This window comes from Protopterus annectens, chromosome 17.part0 (genome assembly GCF_019279795.1).
Source record: "Protopterus annectens isolate FY-2018-M chromosome 17.part0, PAN1.0, whole genome shotgun sequence".
Taxonomy (NCBI): domain Eukaryota; kingdom Metazoa; phylum Chordata; order Ceratodontiformes; family Protopteridae; genus Protopterus; species Protopterus annectens.
This window is the reverse complement of record NC_056751.1, coordinates 98,330,773-98,351,456: the sequence shown is the minus strand read 5'-3', so window position 1 is coordinate 98,351,456 and position 20,684 is coordinate 98,330,773.

Genomic DNA, 20,684 nt, shown 5'->3' with positions numbered 1-20,684 from the left:
TTAGGTGTAGGACTGGAGTGCAGATAGGCCTGGGTTCTTGTACAGGGTATGCAAACTGTTTAATTACTTTGCTCTTCCACATCACATTATATTTACTCTCCCAGTTGAATAACAGAGTTGCACAAGTGTCTGTATATGAAATAACTATGAGAATGAGCACTGCCTAGTTTATAATACATTTGAAAAATCTGCGCTCTGTTTACCATCGCACAAAGAACTGCACTTGGCTTACTGTGTTTGTGCGATGGTAAGTGGAACGCAGTTTTTTTAACTGTATCAAAATGCAGACAGTGCACACTCTTAGTAAGCACAATACATATAAGTGGCAGGAAAACATGATATTTGTGGTGGAATTGGCAGGAAATGCACATTAGACATTGAGTTTGATCTTTTGTAGGCATGGCTGGTGTCATTGGAGAGGGTGTTCAATTCCTTGCACAGTGCTAGGGTGTTCAAGAGTCCAAGGTCTTTGTTGGGCTCCTGGTTAAGGAGCATGGCCCTTGCCTCCTGCAAGGTAACTATACAGGCTCTCAATACAAGTCTGAGGCCTGGAATAGTGTGGCCAGGGCTTTGTCCAGTGTGACAGGTATCCCACTCTCTGGAGAACAATATTGCTGTCACTATGATGATCTCAGAAGGAGAAAACAGGATACCCTTGATCATTGGATCAGGGAATGTCAGACAAGGAACATCCCACAGATGTGTATGTATAAATTGCATTGAGTATTTATAAATATTAAAGCCTAATATAGTCAAGACGTATTCATGATGGCATTCTTTTCGTTTTTCTTAGCTGCATAAGAGAGGGCATCGAATTTGAGGTCCCATGCATCGTGACTGACAAGGATGAGAGAAGCATGTGGTATATAAGCATAATCATATATTGTATTGTTATTGTAGCTTTAACAGTTAAAGATGGATAAGTTGTTATATCATACAGTTGTTTGAGATTGAGCATACATATGTCAACTGTAAAAGCAAGTATGCATGCATTAGTCTGTAGCATAACTCTCAACTGGCCATATTTTCACTGAATATTCAGAGTTTTGAATCACTGTTTTGGTCTGTTCCTCATAACATTTATGGTTTTCTGCCAAATAACTGAGAATGAAATAAGTAAATACCGAGTGTCAAAGTGTATGTTAACACAAATCCTATGCAACCTTCCATGTTTGTAAGAGCAATATTTAAAATCTGTCTCTATTTTGGGTTATTGTGCCTCCATTATTGTATGATCTGCCCTGGTATCTTCCTCTAAGAGGTTGACATGTATGGCCTGTATCACAAAGCAGCAGTTGCACATTTTCAGATAACAGTGAGCATGAATCTATAAAGTGTAAAAGGAAAGTATGCATACATTACACTGTAGTCCAAAAGAAAAGTACAGTATTACAGTGTTCACTGGTTATGGGTTCAAATTCCACACTTCCCAAATATAAAACTCACTTGTTTACAATACTGTTTTAGGTTTTCATCATTAAATATAGAATACTGTTAACGTTTTCATCATTATAGCATTTAAAGTTCAGACCTCTGTGCCTGTGGCTTGAATAGCCTGCTGTCAAGTGTAATCAGTGTACATGGAACATGCATATGTGCAGTATATGCACCCACGAGTGATTGCTGGATGCAGTCTGATCTGTACTATAGTGTGCATGTGTTAGGAACATGCTAGTATTCACAGTAATAAAGACATTTATTTGCAGTTGGCAGTGTTAACAGTAAAATCTAATAGAATAGAGTACAAATTAATTGTAGACAACTTTGTTTACTAACTGTGAAGTTACTAATATTTTCCCTTTTTCTCTCACCCCACCCCTTCTCTTTGTTTGTTATTTTATAGATTTTCAAATTTTTTTGTTATGTATACAACGCCTTTGCCCTGGCCCAGCAATCAAGGACCCTCAATCCTCACCACTAACTCCAGTGAGGAGCATCTCATATAGGAGGAAAGGATAACAAATACACACAGTAAAGTGCAATTTCCCTTAAGAGCACACAGAGATCAGTCAGTCTGGGGCTGGTCGCTCCCTTGCTCTCCAGGTCCCCAATAAGACTCCCCACTGGCACAGCTATAGGGTCCAGATCTCAGCCTAGTGGACAAGCTAAAACCTCCAGCACCCTCTCTGTCCAGGCAGTGCTTTGTGTCCCCTGCCCAAGTAGCTGACATGTACAACACACACACATACACACACACACACACACACACACACACACACACACACACCTTGAGAAGAGTTTATACAACCACACAGACACTCCGGGGAAGGCTGGCACAGGTTCTACATGAGATGAGAGCGGTGTTATTGGCGTTTCGGGCACTTCAGAGCTCTCTTCCTCTGGGGACGATTGCAATACACTCAGACAACATGTCCGTTGTGTGGTATCTAAACAAACAAGGAGGAACCAGATCTTACCCCCTGTGCAGAGAGGCAATGCGAGTGTGGCAGTGAGCAGTGTCTTCCCAACGGTTACTAGTGGCAACGCACATTCCGGGGAAGGCCAATGTGATAGCAGACAGGCTGAGCAGAGCTATTCTGATGCCTTACGAGTGGTCCCTGAATCGTCTGGTTGCGGAACAGATTTTCAGCAGGTGGGGCCAGCCTTGCTGTGATCTTTTTGTCAATCCCCTCAATGCCAAATGCAGCAACTACTTTGCCCTGATCCCCCCACAGGGGGAGTCACCCAGGGACGCTCTAGTCCACAATTGGCCCTCTGGTCTGCTCTACACTTTCCCTCTGTTTCCTCTGTTACCAAGAGTGATTCAGAAAGCCATTTCCTTGGGAAGCAAGATGATTCTAATTGCCTCACACTGGCCTTGCCAAATCTGGTTCTCTTTTCTCCATCCATTCACTGTGGACACTCCTTGGATTCTGGACCCAGTTCCAGACCTACTGACACACATGTCGGGACAGTTCCATCCCTCCCTGCAGACCCTTAGGTTGACAGCCTGGCTACTCCACTTCCATCGTTAGTCAGACTTCATCGTTTTTCACCGGAGGTGGTACACATTTTATCCTCTTCTCATAAGTCCTCGACTACAATAACAAAAAGTAAATGCGATAATGCACTAGCGAAGCACATAGCAAATAACCCAGGACATAGTTTTTTATTTATGGGTATAGATCACATACCTACTACAATTAGAGGTGGTCCGATTTCTCTAGAATCCTAGTTAGGAGAATGGCAACTCAAATTGGACGCCTTTAATATTCCTGGGTTAAATGAGAGCTGCAACATAGCCCCAGTCTTAAAATATAGGTCTTACTTGAGGTAACCACAATGTTTTTGTTTTTGGTTTTTGTTTCCATATTTCTACTGTCATTCTTATTTTACTTTTAAAAAAAAAATTTTTCATATATTCTTTTGATTTTTAGAGCCTATTTATCTGTAGTTAACATATTTTATGAGTTGCTGATTTTGGTCTTTTTTCAAAGACTTTGCACTAGATGCTTTTGTATACTCATTTACATCAACATATTTTGTGCAATGGTTTTTTAATGTTTTAAGTATTATGGACACATAGGTCTAATAGATATAATAGACTTTTATAATTAATGTAAGGATTAATTCATCTATGAAGTTTTTATTGTGTCTGTTGTTTACAAAAATGGACTAGGAAGTGATGTAATGTGTGTATTTGTATTTATATGGTCAAAAAGTTTGGCGCCTTTTTGATCATACTTCCTCTGAAAACGTTGATTGAGAGTGGCAGAACTCAAGAGAGCAGCGAAAACGCTAATCTTATTTTTATTAATAAAACAGCGTTAAGGAACTTTTGTGGCTTCAAGATTCTTGGGCGTTTCAGGCACTGTTTTCTACGGTCTGTTTTCAGTTTCTTGTTGTCGATAAGTCCTCGACTAGGAAGATTTACTCCAGCAAATGGAAGAGATTATCTATTTGGGCTCATGCCCACGGAATTGACTCTTTCACAGCCCCAATTGCTGCTGTCTTGGATTTCTTGTCCATGCTCTTTCAGCAGGGCTCTGTGCCCGCTACCATAAAAGTCCAGCTGACGGCTATTTCGAACTTTCATACCTCCTATGAGCCTTCCCTTATGGCCCATAAACTCTGTAAGGCCTTTCTAAGGGGCACCTTATTACTCTGGCCTCCTGTGTCTGAAACTGTCATGCCCTGGGACCTAAACTTTGTTTTGCAAGCCCTTACTTCCCCACCTTTCGAGCCGGCTGCCACCTGTGAGTTAAAGTTTTTGTCATGGAAGGCAGCTTTCCTAATAGCCATCACATCAGCCAGACTGGTGTCAGAGATTCAAGCTCTCTCCATCAAACCCCGTATTTAATTTTTCATAAGGACAGAGTTTCTCTCAGACCCAGTCCATCCTTTCTCCCCAAAGTAACATCTTCTGTTAATCTCAATCAGTCCATTGAGCTGCCAGTGTTCTTCCCTCAATTCTCGAACAAGGCAGAGTTTAGGTTCCATCAACTGGATGTGCACAGGCAACTACGATTCTACCTACACAGGACCAAACACCTACGAAAATCTGACCAATTGTTTGTTTCTTTTTTCAGAAAATAGAGCGGGTTCCCCTATTTCCAAGGTTACCATTTCCAGATGGATTTCAAATTGTATTTCCTTTATTTATTCTTCAGCGGGAAAGAATCTACTGTTCCCCGTCAACTATACTAGGGCTGTTTCTGCATCTATGGCATACCATGCCAGACTCTCTTTGGATGATATTTGTGCTGCAGCCACGTGGGCTTCTCCGCACACCTTTATTACTCATTACAAACTGGACATAGCTTCTAGGGGTCGAGCTTCCTTTGGTTCCACAGTCCTCAGGAGTATCTTCCTTTGAGCCACCCAGGATAGAGGTGCTGGGGATGCTGTCCCATGAGTAAGAATGTAGGTGAGATTGGACTACATAACATCAAGAAGTTTTTTACTCACCATAATGTTCAATGTATGTAGTCCATCTCACCTCACATTCTTACGTACCCTCCCACCTGCCCCCTTCCTGGAGGATTTGGAGGTTGTAATTGGTTCTAGAGTACCCTTCAATGGTAGTTTGTGTTTTCTTATTCTCCTTGTTAGTGTTCTACCTCATTGGGTTGTTGTTATGCATGAGGTGTGATTGTTGGTTTCACAGCAAACTAAGTCTGGGGATATGGAGCAGTGCAGCATGGGATGCCTGCTTAGCACAGCCAATGGGAGACTTCGAGCTAGTAAATAAAAAGTTGGCCGAGTTGGAGCCGATATTCGGCTCCGAACCTGTGAGTAAGAATGTGAGGCGAGATGGACTACATACATCGAACGTTATGGTGAGTACATAACTTCTTGTTTACACAGTGCTGCCTTCTCTTGAACCCCCAAAAAACTAAACTCCTCCTTTTTACTCCTACTCGAAAGTCTTCTCCAATAGATTTCACAGTTACATCCAACACTAATGGTACTCTTATATCTCCACATCCAACTACCAAACTACTAGGTATTACCATAGACAACAACCTTAACTTCGACATCCATATCAATAATACTATAAAAACTGTTAACAGAAAACTAGGCTGTCTCTACAGGATCAAACCCTTCCTTTCACCAGCAGCTAGAATAACTATTGCTCACACTCATCTAATCTCTACATTCCTCTATGCCTGACCCATATATACTAATCTATCTAAGAATAACCTCAACAAAATGGAAAACTCCTACAATAACATTGCCAGATTTGCTACAGGCAACCCATTTAGAACCCACCATTACTATAATCTAAAGCAGCTAGGATTGTTTGAACTACAGAATCAGCTTAAATTCCACCAACTAACCATTGCCCATAAGACACTTTACCAACCTTCCAGTACTCCTATACTATCTACCCTCATCATACCCAATAATAATCTGAAGACCTTATGATCATCACATAAACTTCTCGTAAATACTTGTAAATCTAATAACAGGGCTGGGGACTCTCTCTTCTCTAATACTGTTAGAAAATCCTGGAACCTTCTTCCCAGTGAACTTTCCTCACTTTCCTCTGTATCACTTTTCAAAAACAAACTGAAACTTTTCCTCAGAACACACTGGTTATGCCCCTGTACTAAACCTGACTAATCAACTATCTCTTCTAACTAGGCTCTGCCTACCCTATACTTCTCATTAACAAGTTCTAATTTCCTTATTAACTACAAAACCATTTCCTTCTACATAATGTTACTTATATCCTCTGTGGATACTTATTATTGTGACAACTCTTTATTAATATAATTATACAATAAGCTGCCTTCTTTGTTATATTATGTATTGTATCTGCATTTTGCACTGTTATGAATTTTGCCCTTTTTGCTAAATCTATGTTAACCTGTAATGTGCATTGCATATATGAAAATTGTTTTATTGTTTTCACGGAGCTTATCTCCCTGGGCCTCTACTGAAAATGGACATATAACCAGCTAGACTAGCCCAGTCAACAAATGTAAAATAAAACAAATAAATAACTAAAATAAACAGTGTTCCATACACACTTCTACTTTGTATGGCCACATACATAAACACACTCAGTTAATTTTAATGAGAATAAAACCCCTACCTATCTAAGTACATAAACTACAGAACAAGGTACTTAACACATGTGCCACAGCACAAGTCTGATTTATATAAGACTGCAAGTGAACTTATAGTAGATGACATCAGCAGGCCATATGGAGAACAAGAGGTTGGAGGCCTGCTTGAAATGGATATTGGTGAACTTATAGTAGATGACATCAGCAGGCCATGTGGGGGACAAGAGGTTGGAGGCCTGCTTGAATTGGATGTTTGTGCAAACACAAAAACACTGCAAAAACATGCTATTGGAGAAGTCTGTTAGGGATACACACTTCCAATGGACACATACACAACCACACCCAGTTGACTTCAGTGAGAATAGAACCCCTACCTAAGTACACAAACTATAGATCATGATACTTAATGCACATGCCACAACACGTCTGATTTATATAACACTGTAGGTGAACTTATAATAGAGTACATCAGCAAGCCATGTGGGGGACAGGAGGTTGGTGACCTGCTTGAAATGGCTGTTTGTGCAAGCACCAAAACACTGTAAAACCATGCCACTGGAGAAGTCTGTTAGGAATACACACTTACACTCTTTATAGACACACACACACACACACAAATACACCCAGTTGACTTCAGTGAGAAGAGAACCCCTACCTAAGTACACAGCCTACAGAATACAGTACTTAATGCATGCACCACAGCACAAGTCTGACTTATATAAGACTGCAGGTGAACTTATAGTAGATGACATCAGCAGGCCATGTGGGGGACAAGAGGTTGGAGTCCTGCTTGAAATGGATGTTTGTGGAAGCTCCAAAACACTGCAAAACCATGCCATTGGAGAAGTCTGTTAGGGATACACAGTTCCACTCTTCTTTATGGACACACACACACACATACCCACATCCAGTTGACTACCTTAAAAGTAGAACTTTTACCTAGCTAAGTGCACAGACTACAGAACCCAGTACTTAATGCAAGCACCACGGAACAAGTCTGATTTATATTAGACTGCAAGTGAACTTATAGTAGATGACATCAGCAGGCCATGTGGGGGAGAAGAGTTTGGAGCCTGCTTGAAATGGATGTTTGTTTAAGCACCAAAACACTGCAAAACCATGCCACTGGAGAAGTCAGTTTGGGATGCACAGTTCTACTCTTCTTTATGGAGACACACACACACACAGTCTACTGCAGTGAGAACCAGACTCCTACCTATATAAGTGCACAGACTACAGAACACAGTACTTAACACAAGCACCACAGTACAAGTCTGATGTAGCTAAGAATGCAGGTGAACTTATCGTAGATGCCATCAGCAAGCCATGTGGGGAACATCAGCTTGGGAGGCCTGCATAGACACATCACTTCTTAGTGTCATCTGAGGCTAGTAGCCTAACAGCCCTATACTGTTTAGAAGCCTAGCTGTGTAACAACACCAGTACCCTTACTGAGCATATTTGGCTGTTTGAGTTTGACAGAGCAAGCCTGTGAGCATCATCAAATGAGATAGCAGAAGAAGTAGATCAACACCACGAAAATTCCACCAAAACTTTATTTTACATAAATCCACAGGAATAAGCGCTTTCGCGTGCTTCCAATGCACGCTTCTTCAGATATGTTTAAAAACATGGTAACAGTTCATACTTTTTATACCCGCTAGGTATAATTACTTAATAGCTTAATTAATATAATTATTTATTTAGAAAGCTTGTCTGCTTCACTTAAAGCTATACTTCATCATATCATTGCGTAGCATTTAGACAGCTTCCAAAACACTCTAACAGAAAAAACGGAGAGACTGAAAGGTCGTAAATTAATTATCATAACAGCATATCTATAATATAATAACATTTGATCAACCTCTCACTTAATGTCGCTATAAATTATAGCTGTCAAATATGTGGGGGTTGTGATTGTGATACAATACATAATAGATGTGACCAACCTAATAATAAAAATATATACATGTAAACATAATAATAATAATGATGTACCTATACGAATAATATATATATATATATATATCTAATCATCCATATATAATGTGCAGAACATTAGCTATGATGTTCACTAGTTTATGATGCTCTTATTAAATATGAGGCATCTATGGCCCTGCTGATAAAGAAGCACACAACATTATATTTTACACTTTGTATTGTGGTTGATATATGTGTTGAAAATTTAAGGAGACCCCAGGGTTGTACTGATTGTTGGTGTGGTTGGTGGTGGGGGAAACAAATGGGTGGATTATAAATATATGTACAGATAGTTCTTTTGTGCCTTCAGTTTGCAATGTTTCCACATGTAGTTTTAGGTCAGACAAAGGAACTGAGAAATATAGAGCAATAAAAACACATATCTATGTATATATTTATATATCTGTATACACACACACACACACACACACACATATATGTGTGTGTGTATATATATATATATATATATATATATATATATATATAAATAATGTAATAGTGCAAGAATCATCAAATCGAATCTGTGCTATCGTTAACTAAGTGTACACACATGCTTGTTTGCCTCTTTACCTGTTTGTTCGTAGGCAAGCAGTGCACAAATGTGAGCCACATTGCTGGCAATGAGACTTACTATTATGTAATATATACCTGCTATTATAGCACACTTCTATGCCTACTCCAGGCCAGGATTTCCCAATGACTGGAGCAGCAAGTGAATGTATCAGCTTTCTATTGTTGACAGTCCGGCATACATGTTTTCTGCTTTTTTCTCTGATTCTGCAAGCCTGCACTTCATGCAAACTAGGTAAGCCTTCTTAAAAATGTTTTCTAGACACAGCACATCACACAAATGTGGAATTAAAACTAGGCAAAGAGAATAAATATTAAAAGTATGAGACACATAAGAAAAGTGTGTAAAAGCACCCTACCAATTGATAGTACACATCCAGAATTTCTACTTATGTCAGGATTAGAACTCTCACACCAATATAGCTTCAGCAAACAGGATGGCTGCCTTAGTCTTCTTTGCCACAGAAGCATCTTCCCAGCACAGAACTGAGGTCATTCATCACAAAACAAACTGCATAAGAAAGTACACTATCAAACTATGGACTGTATATTGTACAAGTAATTCTCTGCATTATATTTGTACATAGACTGGTTAGTAGTCACACAACCTGTCATAATTATGGTTACAAATGTACAGCTCTCTGTCTTAGATTTTTGTGTTTGGTGGTTCATCAGTTGCACAAGCAATGTGTAAATAATTCTATAAAAGTTTCCTAAATATGCGAGAGGATAATAACTGTGGCATAAACACGCATATACTGTGGGTTTGGGGTTAGCAAAGCTGAGTTACTTTTATAGCAGGTACAAGGGTACACTCCTGTTTGGGGGGGGGGGTTTGGAACAGAGCGCACTTACTGTTATGACACAAACAAGTCTGAAGTCATAAAACTGGAATGTGTAGCCTCACTTTCTAACTTCTCTCTTGAATGATTCACCAGTATTCTGCAGAGGTATGGCTGTGTGAATGTTTCATGCCTGAGGCCTACTAATTACAAATGGAGACATATTTAGCAAAATAAGTGTCTGTAGTCCCATGTTAATTTAATTTCTGTACAAATCCACCACTATTTACATGCTTACTGTACCAAGTTAAGCGACACAATTATATATCATAGTAATCTTCAAGAACACAGTCTAGTTTCAGGACTTACCTTGCAAATGCAACAGCTGACACACCTTCAGTTTAGAGCTGACTCTGTCTGATGCAAGCAGTACACAGCCAATAAATGGACAGGTGAAGGTTGTGTGAGTTGCCTGGCATCAATTTTAATATATGCATGTGTGTGTAGGAGAAAGGTATTAGGTGGCCAGTGAATGTGTTATGTGTTGTCTCTTAGCCAAATAAAGGTCACACTGAGCATGCCTATGTCTGCCTACAGGGACAGCAGCTGGTGGTTGCTCCTCATAGTCCTCCTATGATTGTGGCTGTGGTGACCTAGGCATTGGTGGGGGGATGTGTGGCCCTTCCCCTTGCTGATCCTGCTGCAGGTGTTTCTGCAGGATCAGATTGTGGAGCATAGCACATACTGTGAATATTTGTGTACATGTGCATGGATTATAGTGCAGGGCTCCACCAAATATATCTAGGCACTGGAACCATGACTTCAGCAACCCAAACACATGCTCTATGATGTTACGAGTTTGAGCGTGTACCTCATTATGGGGTTCTTCCATGGGTGTGTGTGCACTTCTGATGGATGTCATCATCCATAGCTCCAGGGTGTAGACAGTATCCTCCATTAAATGGCTCTGTGGGATGTCCCCTTAGCAAACATCTGGTACAGCTGTGATGCGTGCCAGATATGGGAGTCATGATAATTGCTAGGGTTGCCAGCACACACATTCAGGATAATCCCCTGGGCATTGCACATGACTTGGCTGTTGATGGAGTGGCATCCTTTGCAGTTAATGTACATTCTACCTTGCTCATTCGATGGTGCCTTGATGTGTACATGGATGCAATCTATGGCACCCAGTACTTCAGGGTAGTGTGCTACACAGTAGAACTGTTGCATATTGCTAGCCTTCTCCTCAGCAGAAGGGGGAAATATTTTTGCACACTGGCATGTATGAGCATAGCATCCAGGAACTGGTGGAGGATCCCAGATACTGATGCCTGTGACACACCCATCATGTTCCCAGTTGGTCTTTGAAAAGTACCTTTAGCTAATATTCTAAGGGCTACACATACCCTAGTTTCCACTGGGATGGGTTAACCCATCATGTTCCCAGTTGGTCTTTGAAAAGTACCTGTAGCTAATATTCTAAGGGCTACACTTACCCTGGTTTCTACTGGGATGGGTTCTCCTCAGTTGGTTGTGGATTTGAGTTGAGGGCAGCAGAGCTCACACAGTTCTTGTAATGTGTCCCTGTCTACCCTGTAGCGCTGTAGAATCTCCAGCTTATGGGCCTGAACACTCTTCTCCTTCTCGGCCTAAGCCTATTGTCAGCAGCACCAGCAGCATTGGCTTCAGCCTGTAGCACATACAGATGTAGAATAGCTGCAGCAAACCCTAGCATTACCTCAGTTAAAATTTCTCTACTCCAATGATATTGAAGTATTGAGGGAAAATAAGACTAATAGACTACATGGATACTTTATACATTTGCTGAATAGGTCCATTTGTGGGATTGGCTAATTAAGATGCAATTCACCTGCTTAGACTGTAATTAGCATGCATTTAACACACCTTCTGAGTGCTCAGTATTGCACTTTGCACACCTTTGTACAGCTCCACGCAGTTTTGCATAAATAAGCATAAGCAAAATTCATATTTTTATCTCTGTTTTCCTGATATTGAGCAAACATGGAATCTAAAATGTACAGATAAGCTTATGCACCCTATACGATGTACAGATAAGCTTATACATCCTATACTCAAACTCAGGATCATCAAGATTGTAACCCTACACATACAGGTGCTGTCACAGGAATAGTTAAATAACAAGCCTTTTATTGCTCCCTTTCCCATAGGTGAAATATGATCCCATATGATAGGCATAAGCTCACCAATGCTCAAACATGTTAAGAAAAAAAGGAAGCTGACACAACCCCCTGATGTCATCACTCACTGTTGACATCCACTGGAATCAAAAACACTATGTAGGTGCCTGCACAAAGTGAACATCCCTACAGGGTTACTGATTTTTGTGATTCAACAACTCTACTGATGTTTGGCATCATTTGCATAATGACCGTACTGACAGCCTGGAATCTACATGGTTAATAGCCATGTAAGCAGGGCAACTACATGGGAGCACAATGTTATAAACACAATGCAGGGTATTACGTTGCCTATATATGTGATACATAACACATTATTCATTATAATACTCTGTTTAATCAGTTTTAAACATTTTAGTAGCCTGCATTACATACAAGTTTATTCATCAGTTGGGGTTGAGGGACCAAAGGTGCATTTACGTCATGGCAGTTAAAATGGAATTCTTTTTGGGAGACTGATTTTCCTAGCATCCATCATGTATTCTTAGGCCATAATATGTGTGGGATTACCTGTTAAGGTCAACTCTATCAATATTTCAGGACTTTTACATGCCCTTGTTTCTCTGTAGACTCCTGTACTTAGAAATTTTCACAAGACACTACTAACATGTACATGGAGTCTACACGGTTTCATTATAGCTTGTTGGATCACTCAGTCGCATTGATTTGCTTCATTAGCATACATTTCAGCTACTTATGCTGAAATTTGCATTTCATGAAAGTTTCCGTATTTGCACGTGAGTGCATGTGATTGTCTGCCGCTACACAGAGCTTAATGAATCTAAAACTTGCTACACCTATGTACACATTATGCCGCGACATGCACATGATAAGAATTATCATGTAAACTTTACTGAATTCTCACCTTGGTATAAAAATGTTATGCGTAAAAATTATTATGTGTACCCATGGATGGATGTACATGATGAGAAAATCAATGCCATTAAAGCAAGTACAGAAAGAGTTAAGAATATTCCAGAATGTCAGTTTTTATGGAGATTGACTATAAGTAAATTACCAGTAAAGGCCAACATGCCATGTAAAAAATGAAAAGAAAGAATATGTAATTATTGCAAAGAAGTTGAAACAGTAGAACATGTATTTCTGAAGTGTAAAAGACTTGTGAAATTATGTAAAAAATTAGGTGACTTGAAATACTTTGATGATATAAAGTGTTTGAATGATATTAATATGGATATGACTAATTAAGTTTTTTTTATGGAAATAGAAACAAGGAATGTTTATATAAAGCTGATAAAATGTTTAATGTAATATGGATTATTTGGAATCAAAGAGTGAAGGAAATATTTAATGGGAAATGGGATTTGGCAGCAATGTTATTAAAATAAGATTCTGGCTTTAGAAAATGGAGTGTCAGGGGTCAATATTTTACTTAGATTGAACCTTTGTATAAATGGAAGATAGAAATGGGTATATTGAATACTATAATGTGTTTAATATTGTAAATGGTATAAACATTGTAAATATTTTGTAAATACTGTATATTTGTTTAAAATAAAGAACACTTACTTGTTTGATAGGTGCCATAAGATCTTTTACTTTCATCTGAGCTCCCACCAATTCAGACAGATGGGGCCTTAGTTTAATATCTCATCTGAAGGATGATTGTGACTGTTGTGCAGTTCCTGACTTTCATAGGTTGTGCCCCCCATATCAAGACATATCAAGGCATTTTTACTCCTTGAGAGAGTGTCAGACATTCTTTTCATGATTGCATTCCTTCTGTATTAAGCATTACCCAAACAACCTTTTAAAAGACAAAACCTTCATGGAAACAACTCACTGCAGATATTTCTTTCCTGAAGCTCAATCTTAATGGTTGGTGATGACAGCTTTTCTCTCTCTCTTTCGGTGTGTAGGTATTTCAGACATTGTTACTGCAAGTTATGATCACTCTTTATTCAGAGAACGTGGTTGTTATTGTTTGGCACATACAGAAGCCACCAAGAGAGACATTCTTATTCTTCATGTAGGAAGCAGTAGGAGTGTTTGGGACTTTTCTTACATTTTTTTTTCACAATGCAGTGATGCTGTGTGTATCTATAACCTGCATTTCTTGACATCTAAGTCATTATCACAACATATGTGTACAAGACACACAGAAACACACACACTCACATACACACACAGTCCCCAGTAAGTAGGGATGGAGGTAGCATTTTCGAGGTCCCAGCAAGTGTCAAGTTGGGGGCATCCTGGACACTTCCAATGTAAGAATCACCCTTTCATTTCTAACCCTCCTAAGCAACATTTTAGTTCATGCTGAAGAGTGTTATGGGTAGTATGCACAGATAAACTGTAGCCACAATAATCTTTTACAGTCTGATAAGTCTATGTACAACACTTCATTACAATAACCCTATGTACATGGCTGGCCTTATGGGAAATGGTGCCATAGGCAAAAAGTTCATAGTGTTTCACTCCCCTCCCCACACACATCCACATATCCTCCAGTGTTCCCTCCTATCTTCCCCCATCAAGGGCTCCCAACACCATGCATGTTAGTTTTTTCTTCCTCTTCTCACATTTTAACTTGCTTGTCAGCATTTTCAAGAAGCTATGGGCTTTCTATGTGTGTTCTGAAGTGCATCTTAAAATCTTTTTTACAACCTTTTCATCCACTGACGGATTGAATGAAAATTATGATTAAGGAAAGAAAATCGGTGTTGCTCTTCAACTTTTTCCTTACATCCTTTCCTGACTAAGACAGCACAGTAATAACCATATAGAAAATAAATTAAGTGGGAGGGAAGGTCTGGGGGCCACCAGTGACCCAGAAACCATACAGTTACAGCTGCTCCGAGGAACATTTTAGAGAAATTTTCCAACAATTTTATCCAGTGGTGGCCCGAACAAAAATCATGAGTAAGAAAAGAATTTCAATCTAATTTTTATTTTCTTTCAAATAATACACAAGTTGTGCCTAAGGCTAACTTAAAAGCTGACGAAATATTAGCTCACAATAAACTAACAAGACAAATCTTTGAGAGGATAAATACATTCTATCCGGGAATAATGTCTGCCTCCATAACACCCCCCCAAAAAAAAAACAAACAAAAAAAAAACAATCACTCTCTTCTTAATTCTTAATTCTGAACCTTGATTCTGGCATTATTTTTGGCTTTGCCCAGAAATCTTGAGCAAGTAAGTTGAGAGTTTTAGTATCTGGTGTCCTGCCAATATTTGTAGAACTCCCTGAAAGGGAAAACCATCCCTGAAGATCAGCAACATCTGTTCTTAAAATCCCTGGTAAGCACTGAGATTAGTCACTCTGGTTGGTCTGCAGATCTCGAAGGCTTACCTTGCTCATGGCCATTCACTGATCTAAAAAGGTCATATCACAACCCTGTTTAGGATAAAGCATGTTATCAGAGAACAAATATTTTTTTTCAGCATTTTCCCCTCAACCAGCAGCTGATTTTGTGGGGCTCTCACAGAGTCAAGGATGAAAAGGAGGTCCCTCACAGCAGCAAGTATCGTGGGTGAGTAAAAACAACCATGATGTTAGTTCTAGGGGAGAGTGCTTACCAGTAGGATTTACCTAAGTCAAGGGCACTGTGTCAAAATATTTACTGAAATTTGAAGCTTGTAACTTGACAAAACACTGTTATTAAAACCAGAGATATCCTTGAATTTTAAAGAAGTAGAAATTGTGCCAGTCCTTAGGATTCATCATTGTAAGTGCTATATTACCCACCTGATTTATTAAGTACACAGGATTGCTGTACTAGCTTTTGTTGGTTTAACAAATCTAACAAAATATCAACATAAGATAACATGCTGTAGTTGGGGATCCCCCATGATCGCATGGTTCACTGGTACAAAGCTGGCTATGCCAATAAGCAAATTGGAGGAGCAAGATCATCATTATGGAATTTCTTTGCCTGGAAATGGTATCCAGCATTCTCTATTTGCAGACTGTGCAAAATAAAATGAAGTACCTGTATGAAAAGTAGAAGGCTACAAACATCTACAAGACACATCTCTGTGTGTGGGCAAAGTACAAAAAAGCTATTTTTATCATCATTCTTTGGTTATGAATTCAAATGTACAGTGTGTTGCAAGTGATGAGGAGGCTGAGATTTGCCATACTGTGTGCAGTTCGGCTGCAGGTAGGTGACATTGATTATGGAGGTGTTATGGAGTTGAAAGATGATGATTGTGATGGATTGTTTTCATTTTTTTGGATCTATTTCCACCTCACTGACTGTTGTGTGAACTTACATAAGAAAAGGCCTGCTGCACCATCCCTTGTATGCATGTGTTCTCCAAGCCTCCTACATGTGCTTAATGAAAGCTACCATACAAATGTGGCTTGATTGAATATATGTTGCATGCCATATGGCTTTTCTGCAGTAGTTGCTGACATAGTGGACTGAACTGTTTTGTTGCCACAGGATGAATGAACTAGCATTGGTCACTCACTTCCAGCATGCCTTGAGAGCTCCTCTTGTGCCAGGGCTGCTAGCCAATCCCATTTCATCTGGGTCATGGTCATGAATTTATTCTTCTGCACCACAGAGCTAATTCATATTACAGCATCAGTGGCACAACAGGTATCACACTTGCCTTTGGTGTAGAAGACTGTGAGTTCTGTTCCCCCACCAGATAGACAGTGAAGTGCAGCAAAATAAGGGTGCTGCTCTCCTGAGTCTGCTGTCTTTCAGACGAGATGTTAAACTGAGGTAAAATAGACACACCAAACTGATAAAAAACAAACAACACAGTTTGGATTTCAGACTTTGGCAGCTTGCTGTGACAGTGTTGTGTATTAAACTGTGGTCCTATCTCCTTGAATTGGTGGTAGCTCAGGTGGATGTAAAAGATCCCACAGCACCTATTGAAAAGAGTAGGGGTCTTTTATTTATATAAAAATACTCGTATTTACAAAATATTTACAAATATATACAAATCTGTTGACGTGATCATACTAATTTTCATCCTTGTTAGACACCCACTCCTTTTTCCATAACCACCATCTGATTTTACTTAATATTGTTGCTAAAATCCATTTACCATTAAACATAATTTCATTTATTCTTTCATTCCATATAACTCATATAACATAAAATAACTTTTTATCTATTGTTTTAACATATTCTTTACTTCTGTTCTTATAGTATTCATATTTAATCGTATCCACATTTATTTTATCCATTTCTTTTATATCATAAAAAAACTTAATTACTTACATATTTTTCCCCATAACCTTTTTACTCTTTTACATTTCAAAAAAATATGTTCAGTAGTTTCTTCTTCATGACAATGTAAACATATTCTATCACTTTTCTTCTTATATGGCATAATTCCTTTTACTGACCATTTATCTATTACCAGTCTCCACAAAAAATCTTGACAATCTGCTTTCAGATTACACCATTTGCCTCTTATTTTTATAGCTTTAATTTGTTTTATCTGTTAGATTTTCCCATGGTTTTACATAGTAATGTTTTATTGGGTCTATATTACAAGCTTGAAAGCTAAAAAGAGCGAACGCTGTTTGGTCGAGCTGTAAATATCAAACGTACTAAATAGCGAAGACACGGAACAGAGATTGTCGCTGCTCCACAAAAAAAAAAAAAAAATGCAAACACAGCATAAAGTGAGGGGCTGTGCCCCCCACACGCACCGTACTTAAATATACCAACTTCGAGATCACACCACATTGGAGGAAATAGCAAACTCCTGAAAACAGCCCAGTGATTTTTTCCCCTGGGGAAAAAAATCGCTGTTCCGTGTCTTCACTATTTAATCCGTTTGATATTTATAGCTCGATCAAAGAACGTTTGCTCTTTTAACCATTCAAGCTTTTGATATAGACCCATTTTATCATTACATTCTTATACCATACCTTTCTATCTTTTTGTATATCATCAATTTTTATTTTCCTCAAAAATATTTTTTGGTAACTTTTTATTTTTATCATTTATATATGCTTTTTTCATTTACTCTTTACCATATCCCAAAACTTATCATACTTATATTTATACAATTTTACTGCTAAACCCTCATCTTTTTTTTCATTTATTCACATTAACACTTTGTAGAAATGTAATGGAACAGGTTTTACCACTGGGTTAATTAACCCTAAACCTCCTTCTTCTTTATTTAGAAACAAAACATCACTTTTTACTGGGTTTATTTAAAACCCCATATAAATGAAAAAATATCTGCAAAAATTCCTTTTCAAATATGGTTGGCAAAATAAATGCACTTACTAAATATGCTATTTTTTTCATAAGTATTGACTTTATCAAGTAAGCATTTTTCTGAATGATAATTTACATGTTCTCCAGAAAAGACAGGTTTGTTTTGTTTCTTCCATTGTTTTTCCATCTGAATTCCACTTACATCTTTAATCCCAAATTTTAAACCTAACATAGAAATGTCATTAATTGTAAAATACATACCCCCATCCTTACATCACCTAAACCTTTACTTTTTCTCTTTGTTTAAAGCCAACCTATCATCTCTAGACACTCATTTGTGCAAAATATTACTTTTATCCACATTTTGTTTTTTGCAATTATTATAATGTCATCTGCATGTGTTAACAGAACTGGAATTCTTAACCCTTCAGGTGTTATGTACCCCACCTCCTTCATTTTGTAATTTATTTCACATACTATCACATTCATAAATAATGCAAAGAGTATACAGCTCATTGGACATTCTTGTCTTACACCACTCTTCATGTGTACCTCTTGACTTTACCAGCCATTTACAAGTATTTTTACTTGATTCTTACTATTCACTGACATACATAATTTCCTAACTTTCTCACTTATATTATATTCTTTCATTATTACTGTGACAAAGAGAGATACTGCCGGTACAATTATCTGGAATTTTGTAAATAATTATATGTCATTTGTGAATATCAACATGATTTATATAAATGTTTGTGTTACAAATGTATTAGAACTGCATATCATGTGTACATCAAGCTGCTGGTACAGAAGTGTGTGTTGAAAAGGTTTTTGCAAAGTGTTGTTTGAAATGTAACCACTGTGCCCTACTGGAATAGAACAGAAATGTGCATGCACTATTGTTTAAATGTATATATTTTAACAGTGGAAACTGGAATACAGGAGGTTAACTTCAGAAAAATAACTGAAATTAAATTACTTCATGGCTATGCCATAAAAGAGGGTATCTTTCAGTTTCACTGCAGCAAGGAGAGACAATGTCTAAAACTAGGGAGCTTTCTCTATTGTCTTTAGGGTGAAATAATTACCAGTCTTGAAATATCCAGGAATGTAATTGTTTTATGACTTCCAGCATCTGCCCGATGTCTGTGAAATAGTTAGAAGACATTGGAAGGTTTTAGCCTCAGATGAAAAATGTAGGGGGTTGCTAGGTGTCTTCCCTTCCTTCTGCTTTAAGAATCACCCATCTATTAAGAAGATGCTGTGTTATAAATCTTTGACCAAGCAGGATAGGAAAGTTGTGAGTGAGAGAATAGGCACATACCCATGTCGTCACTGCAATGTATGTAAATACATTAATACTGATGATCAGTTTATACATCCAGACACAGGGTGAGTGTTTGTCAAACTTTATGCTGATTGTGGTAGCCAAAATGTGGTTTATTGTGCCTCTTGTGAGGTTTGCAAATGTTTCTATGTTGGCAAAAACCAACTGGTCCCTAAGAGACAGGATCAGAGAGCATCTCTATAGTATAAATATAAGTGATGAGAGGAATGCATTGTCAAAACATGTAAAAGCTGCAGGATGCAATCTCTGGTTTAAATTTATGGTTCTAGAGATTTATGTGCCAGGACCTAGAGGGGGCAATGTAAAGATACAAACAGAATGTGTTGAAATCAAATGGCTGCATATATTCCGAGCTACTGATGGGAAGGGGTTAAATGATGTTATTCCAATTAAGCCAGTATTGAGGTCACATGATCTAAGACAGTGAATTATAAATGCTGCTTGTTATATGTGTTTTAGTTGGATCTGATGAAGTACCTAAAAGGTATGAAAGCGCTCATCCTTGTTTTTTAAAGTTTTATTCCATGTTTATTATCTGTGTTTTATTAAATTGACTTTGTTTTACGTCTCTCTGCCTACCAGTTTTCTTCTTTCTTGATACAGTTTTGCCTTTTCACTGGTTGCTCTTTTTGTTTTGGATATTCTTAAAACTATTCACATTTATGGAAAGCTCTCTAAAATTTTAATTTTGCCTTTGATTTATGGTTTTAAAAGGTCATAGCTAATTACTAGGCCAGCTTTCTTAACAGGCAATTTTAAGCCTACCACATTTCCTTTCTTAAGATGAGAATCAAACACTGTACCTTGTGCTTGAGAGTTAAGCATCTTAACCATTATACCAAGCCCCCATCATTAGATGCATATATTCGTCTTCATCCATTTCCTTTCTTTTTTTTTTGTACTTATCCCTTTAATTTGTTTCTGTCTTTTATTCTTTTACCAATATAATTCTTTTTTCTCTTTCACTACCTCACAGTTTGTCTTCTTTATCACTTATTTCAAAACCTTCTTTTATGTCCTCTTTATTTTTTTTCTCATCTAATTTTTCTTCAGTTTCTACTGCTTCTAAAATTTCTTATCTTTATTCATTTTCTTCT